Source organism: Phyllostomus discolor, chromosome 13, assembly GCF_004126475.2.
Source record: "Phyllostomus discolor isolate MPI-MPIP mPhyDis1 chromosome 13, mPhyDis1.pri.v3, whole genome shotgun sequence".
NCBI lineage: Eukaryota > Metazoa > Chordata > Mammalia > Chiroptera > Phyllostomidae > Phyllostomus > Phyllostomus discolor.
The window spans coordinates 5,435,645-5,442,970 of NC_040915.2; the positions used below are offsets into that span (position 1 = coordinate 5,435,645).

At 42.6% G+C, this 7,326-nt stretch overlaps 1 pseudogene; it reads right to left on the bottom strand.

Moving 5' to 3' along the window:
• Positions 1-840: 840 nt before the first annotated feature.
• On the bottom strand, positions 841-2,152 carry LOC114510349 (annotated as a pseudogene).
• Between the last annotated feature and the right edge of the window lie 5,174 nt (positions 2,153-7,326).

Below are 7,326 nucleotides of genomic sequence, written 5' to 3' on the forward strand. Positions count from 1 at the left end.
TATATATGTTAGGCAACAAATGCATGGGTACCTTCTCGGTAAATATCTTTTATATTGAAGCTCACTTTGATGAATAAGAGACATAATACCTCCCAAACCATTGTTATAGATTTGAGGAATATCAAATAATCCACAATACTAAAAACTGTTCATTGTATGTTTTTAAAGGCAGATTCTTTGTAAATATTGATATAAAACTTTCAGGCAGAGCTGAAGCATTGCATTAAGGAAGAGCAATAACGTAAGGTTTGATGTGGCTATTCTCCTTAGGAGGTTTTCCTCAAAAGGTCCCATAAGCCAAAATCTTGAAGCCTGGTGGACTTCTCCCACCTACTCAAATTGAAAAAAATAACAGCAACTCTCTTCATTTCATGAAAAATAGAATCTAATAACATATCCTTATATCCTTTCATATACCACTCATTCTTACAGTAGAAACCTGAACAGCCTTGCTTTAAAAGTAACATTATTGGAATCTAGTGCCTTCAAATACTGTGATAAATGCTTTCCTATTTAAAAGAAAATAACGGTTTACTCTAAAGGTGTTAGGAGTCATTTACTGGTAACCTAAAAATTAGTAGATAGCCTGTTTGCCACTGGCCAATAGCTGATTAGTATACCGTAGCATGGGATTCAGGCATCTCATGAATTAAAACATAGTAAGTGGCCTTTTTACTAGCTTAGGAGTTGCTAAGAATTCTAACTCAAATTTCTTCTAAATGAAAATTGATTTCATATAATATTGGCACTCTGTGATTGTAATGATTATTAATGGTTAGTAAGCAGGTTTCCTTTTTTAGAGTTTATAAATTTATTGAGTAAAAACAAAATCATTGGCTGACGTATTAAATTTGGTTCGGTTCCAGTTTGGCCATCCATTGGCAGCAGAGGTGAACTGAGGTGAGGAGAAGGCACGGTGATGCTGGCAAGGGGACTCTGAGCAAAAACAATCTCCCATTTATTATACAAGCAGGCATTCCTCAGCAGTGCGAGTCACTTAGCAAAGGCGGGGGACACAACGGTTTAGTGGGCAGAGATAAAACCAGAGTAAGCAAGAACTTCTGAGAGAGGAGAGGGCCGGAGCATCCAGAGGACAGCTAGCAACAGGGCTTCTTGGAGAGGAGTGTTCATCAGCGCAGACCTACTGGTTGGCTCGGGGAACACAGTGACCATGCCGTAGCCTTCTGGTGGGATAACCTGCTCTCTGGCCTGCTTTTCATGGTAGATTTGACCTTCCGCAAAGAAATGGCCCTTCTGTTTCAGGTTTGTGCTACAGTCGGTGCACACATAACACCCAGGGTGGTGTGTTGGTCTTGCGGCTTCACAAACACACCGACAATGCTAATGCCACACTTGTCACACATGGGCAACTACTGGGCAATGCAGCCACTTTGGTGACCGGAGCCTTAATATTTCTGAATCCCGAGGGCTTGCTGGGATCCCCTTTCTCCTTAGATTCCAGGGTTTTCTGCAAAATCAGGAATGAAGTGGACTGTTTAGGAGGCTCATTTATCTCCTGTTTTTTCTTTTTTTTTTAGATTTTATTTATTTATTTTTAGGGAGGGAAGGGGGGGAGAGAGAGAGAGAGAAGCATCAATGTGCGGTTGCTGGGGGTTATGGCCTGCAACCCAGGAATGTACCCTGGCTGGGAATCGTACCTGGGACACTTTGGTTCCCAGCCTGAGCTCAATCCACTGAGCTACGCCAGCCAGGTCTCCTGTTTTTTCTTGAAGCATCTTGTAAACTTCAGGAAAGCATCTTTGTCAGTGATGAGTCCACTTGGAGACTGAGAATGCTCTAAGACTCAGCCATTCGTCTCTGGCCCACTGGCCATCAGCTTTGACTCCAAGGCATCATTGCAGTTGAAGATGTTTTCAGATGAGTTGAGGTGGGAGGGGTTGTGGTGCTGGTTCGTGATGACCGTCGGGGCAGAGCCAGAGGCAGGCGAGGCGGTGAAGGGCATGCCACTCTGGTTGTGGGTGCCTTCTATCTATAGGACTTCTTGTGCGTCAGAGGCTCCATTCATCTTGTACAGATGACGTTTCCCTTCTTCTATCACCGAAGGAGACCAGACTTTATTTTCAGATCTGGCTACCATGAGAGTCATGCTATCTCTACAGCCCTTGATTTTGTTCTGAGCTTCCAAAGTATGTCATATTGCTGGCATTTTCCCCATCGACGGCTGTGATTACCTCTCCAATACGTAATTAGATATAGTAGCCTTCCTTGTGCCTCATGAAGAGGAAGCCCTATGGCCCCAGGCCCTGGAGGACTACTTGCTGGGTGGTCATGGCGGGGCAATGGCAAACAGGGACCCAAGGGGATGGACTCGGAGAAAGTACACGTGAGCCACAGGCCCAGGGGGCCTGAGGCAAAGCAGGTTTCTTTTTATGTAAGATAAATAACTTGGTAATTTGAGCATTAAATTTGTTACTTTAAAAGAACTTCTATTAATTTTAAATGTTTTTTATTTTATGGGTAGAACAGCATTTGCTCTGCTTGTTGCTGTAACTTGAAGGCAGCAGCAGGACCCACAGTTGTGCGGTCTGTGCCATCAAGGCCGCCTCTGCGTGACTCTCAGTGAGAAAACCTTTGGGCCTCAGGCCTCTCTCTACCCTCTGAGTTCCACTGACCCACATGCCAACTTCCTTTGGCCTTATTAATTGCTCTATGTTCTGCTTAGTCTATGCCAAATACCCTGTTTTGGAGAGCAATGATAATCAAGGCGGTTTTAGAGATGCACTTAGTGTTTTATTTTATAAAATTACTTTTTTGAATGATGCTTGTTTGTAAAAAAAAATACTCCAGCATTATTTATAACTTATGTTTTGTCGTATTTTTTCCATTACCATTTGTCCCCCTTATAAAGTATCTGCTTTAAAAGAAGTATATAATGTTTGCTGATGTTTACTAGCCTAAGTTTTTAAACTGATCATTATAAGCCAATGTTAGTACCAACTAATATTGGTACAATATTATAAAGTTACTTGATCCAGCCTTTTCTCTAAATTATCTCCTTCTATTATCTAAGTGCTACTTTTCAAACAAGGGACTGCATGGGTAATTCTAGGACTGTGTCTAGAACTTGTCTAGTTTCTAAGGGCTTATTGTCTCCTTAACAACTGGGTGGGTCATCTCCTGGGAATGGCTTGAGGCCACGTTCTCTGGCTGTCTCTTCAGATTTTGTCTCTTACTCTTCTTCCCACTGACATCATCTACAATATCCCCTTTTGTAAATTCTGGACCTGACTTTTCCTCTAGCTTTGAAATAAATTCAGCACACTTATTCCAACCCCAGAGATAATGCTGTGATGAGAAGTCAGTCCTGAAGCTTATTGTTTGAAAGAAAGATTTCCACACACACACACACTATTGCCCTCAAGACAGTCTCATGATGTCCCCATTCCAAACAGATCCACTGTGGAGATAATTAAGCAGCCTTCTTTAAATGATGTTCGACCATAGCTGTATATTTAACTTACACGTTTTGAGAGGAGAGGTATGTTTCTTAAATCATTAATAACTACAGTTGAGTTTGAATTCTAAAGATATGCAGCCTATAGTTCCCCAGTACATAATCCCAAGCCAAAGAAACCAAAGACTTTTTAAATTTACTTTCTCATTATGTCTGAAATATAACTGGCCTATCTTAAACTTCATCTCATTAGGGATATACAGAGAAGGATTAGTTTCACAGTTTACTTTGGCAGTTAATGATTGAAATAAACATCTTTTTTGTCTTTTGCAACCTTCTCATGGATCTACTCAGTTAAGTAGAATGTCAAAGAATAATTAGACAAAACGGTAGCTTAAATCTACAAGCTAAACAAATCCACTCCAATCAAGTTAAATATAACAAGCTTACATCGCACATGGACTCTGCCAGAACATTGGTGCCTTGCAGCGTTCATCTTCATTTAGTAACACAAGCATTTGGGCGCTTCCAGAAATGCCTGATTCACTCTTTTCTGCTTTTAAGTTGCCCAAAAGCCTAATTCCAGGGGTTAGTTCTCCTGACCCTATGCACAGGATGACTTCCCGTTGTGTGTGTGCTCCCCTTTCAGAGCAGGGGCTGAGGGGCGGGGCTGTGCTGAGCGCTGGAGAGAGCCGGTGCCCCCACCGCTGGGGACTGAATCCCAGCTTCCTCATCCTTTAGGTGGCGTAAGCCTGGGGAACGCTTTCTTCCCCCAGAGCTTCCCAGTGGGGTGGAGCCTCAGCTGCCCCCAGTGGTCACCTGCACATTTTCTCACTCTGTATTAATTCTTTTGCCTTTCCCTGTCTCCCTTTACCACTCCCCTACAGTCCTGCCTGGATCAGCTCCCTAACAAACCACTTACACTCAAACCCTTATCTCAGGGGCTATTTGGGAGGAAACTCAACTTAGGTCACTGGTTTTAATGGGTTACTTTTGAGATTCTCTGCACACTTTAGTCAAGATCTACTGAATCAAAAACAAATGCTCGTTTAGATGAATAGCATTGGGTTTGAAACAGATAGATGTGTTGGCTTTGCCAGACTGATTGATTTTAAGGACTCTCTTGCTGGAGCTCTCCCAGTGTAGAATATAAAGTAACCCTACCCTGCCTTGCTATTTTGGGGCTCTCGATGTTAGGCTGATTATGTTTAGGATTTCTGCATATTCATGCCTCTCGGCTCTTTTGGACAAAATAAATGATGAATTTGATTTGATCGCTCTACTAAATGAAGCCACAGAACACAATACACATACACATAGACACATTTTAAATGAAGACATAGAACAATACTCAGCAGCATTTTATAAGGTTAACTGAAGACTGTTTTCTGTTTTTAAAAATTCTGATGCTCTATATAATCTTGTAATGTGAGTAGTCAAATGATGTTTCCAATTGCTAACTCATGTAGTTCCAGTCGGGAGTTTTGGACAAACCAGAATTTTTTAATTGAATTTATTGGGGTGACATTGGTTCATAAAACCATACAGAATTTCTGGGTTGACCCTCCGAAGAGTAGCAGAAGAATACAATTCAGAGAGGAAGAAAACTAAGTAATTTGTATGACTTATCTCATCTTGCTCCGTATATCCCATTTCCTTTCAGTAGCAAACACAAAACACCCTCCACCACAAAATAGCCCCTTCAGGATTACTCAGTTTGTTAAGTGTAAAGTACTTTTATTTGGGGAGGGTGGTTAGTCTTTCAGGGCATCTTTCCAACCTCCTCTTTTCCCTTGTCTCTGAGAAGCTTCTTGACACAAGGTCAAGTTCAGTGAACACTGTGATGTCAGGAGGGGAAATGTTGACTCAAGTTGCTCTCCCTGACTCTGGATGAGGTGTGGCCGTTTGGTAAGCGTCTCAGTGGCTGCGCACCTGAGCCCCAGTGTGTTTGGTTACCTGCCCTCCAGCTGCTCTCTGCCCCACCCCATCTGCCCTCAAACCTCTGGAAGGCAAGATGCTTCTGAATTCTTAGCTACCTGTCAAATCCCCCATCCCTCACCTCGTGCCCTCACCTGGCAAGAGGGCCCTTTAGGTCTGAATCCCTCCCATGCCACGTAGAAGCAGGGGTGTGGCTGCCACCTCTGCCTAAATACATCACATCTGTGTCTGCTCTCCTGTGGCCAATCCAGTGCCTATAAGACACCTCTGAGGTGTCCTCTAGCTCCAACCAAAATGGGAAAGAGGTGTGGGCTCCTACCGCTTTTCACTCTCAGCTCTCTCATTGCCCGCCCTCCATCGGGTCCAGCAAGGTGGGAGCATCTGGCTTGTATCTTGGGAATCCAGGCAGAGTTACCCTAATTTGGTCTCTTCAAGACCACTCGACATCTTCTCCTCACTGGACGGGTTTCCTCTTCCTGGAGGTCAGAGCCTCCCCTGATAGCCTTCTCTGTACCCTGAGGCTGAGAGTAAAAAAAAGAAAAATCCAGGCTCTGACCCTTTTTGTTTGGCTTGTGCAAGGTAAAAAGAAGATTTGAGGATTTAGAAAACATATTCCTTCCAGCAAGGCTTGGTTCTCAAGGCTCTCATCTAACTGTAAATTCAGGAATAATTTAATTTTGAAACTCAAAGTTGAATAATGACTTATTTGTTCTGGGAAATATCCAACAACCGCCTGAAGTAATGAATATTACTCCTTTAATGGGTGGGGAGTCATAGAAAAGTGGATTTATGATGAACAAAAAAATACATTGGTTTCATATTTTCAAAAGCATTATTTCCTTTAAAACGTTATTTCAAGCAGTGTGTCTTAAAATAGACTCTTATTCACATAGCCATTGATGAATAAGCCCAAATAAAGCAGAGTATGTGAGGCGGGCAATGCTTAAATTTACACGGCCTATGAATTTTCTGAATAAGAGATGCAAAATTATATTCCTTTCTGCTAATCTAAGCTTTATTACTGCCAAAAGTGCAATACTCAGATTCATTCAAGTTTGGCCTTGAAAAATTAAAAGAACATCACTTCTTATAAGCCCGACCTTCATCCACAATCATAATGGTGACTCTAGTTTTGACTCAAATGAAAGGCTTAACAGACAACAAGAGGGCACAAATTCTAAAATGCCATCCTTTCTAAGATGTATATCTGTATCTGCTCTTTCCTGCTCATCCATGCCAGACATGGGTGTTGTTTAAAGCAGATTTCCAGACACTCATGCACCTCACTGTTTATTTCAACCTGACTCTCCATTTCCGGAGTGAAAAATGGGGAAGTGGGACCAATCTGCTTAATGGTGGTTTTGCAGACAGAGTCAGGTGATGTAGGAGAGGTGTCACGCTCCAGTGGGCACCTGCGGTCTGGTGAGGCCCTCAAAAATGTGACAAGGAGTTCCCATTTATGGAGCCGCTCCTCCCTGCCAAATGCTTTCAGATAAGGGAGAGGAAGATGGCTCATGTCCTAGAAGACCAAGTGTCATTTTCACCGGGGGGTTGAACATTTAATGGAATGGAAGGTGAAAGCTAACATTTCTCTAGAATGTAGTCCCCAGGTGCTGTGCATACCTTGTTTTATTTAATCCCGACAGCAGTCCCACAGCACTCTCATCTTCCAGGTGAGAAAATGAGACCCATAGTTCACAGACTTTCTCAGGGCCGCATTGCTCATAACTGACAGAGATGGGAGTGGAAACCACCTCCACTCGGTTCTGGATCTCAGGCCATTAGCACTACAGCAAAATGAGCATAGACATACATTTGCCATTTCTCACCTGGACTACATTGGGATTTTTTTCCTAGGAGGTCAGTTAATCAAGATGAGTCTGAAGTTCAAGAAGATGCCATAGTGGTCTGTTGACACAATGTGCAGACTCTACCTGAGATTAGGAACTTAATATCCCAGAATGAAGTCCTGG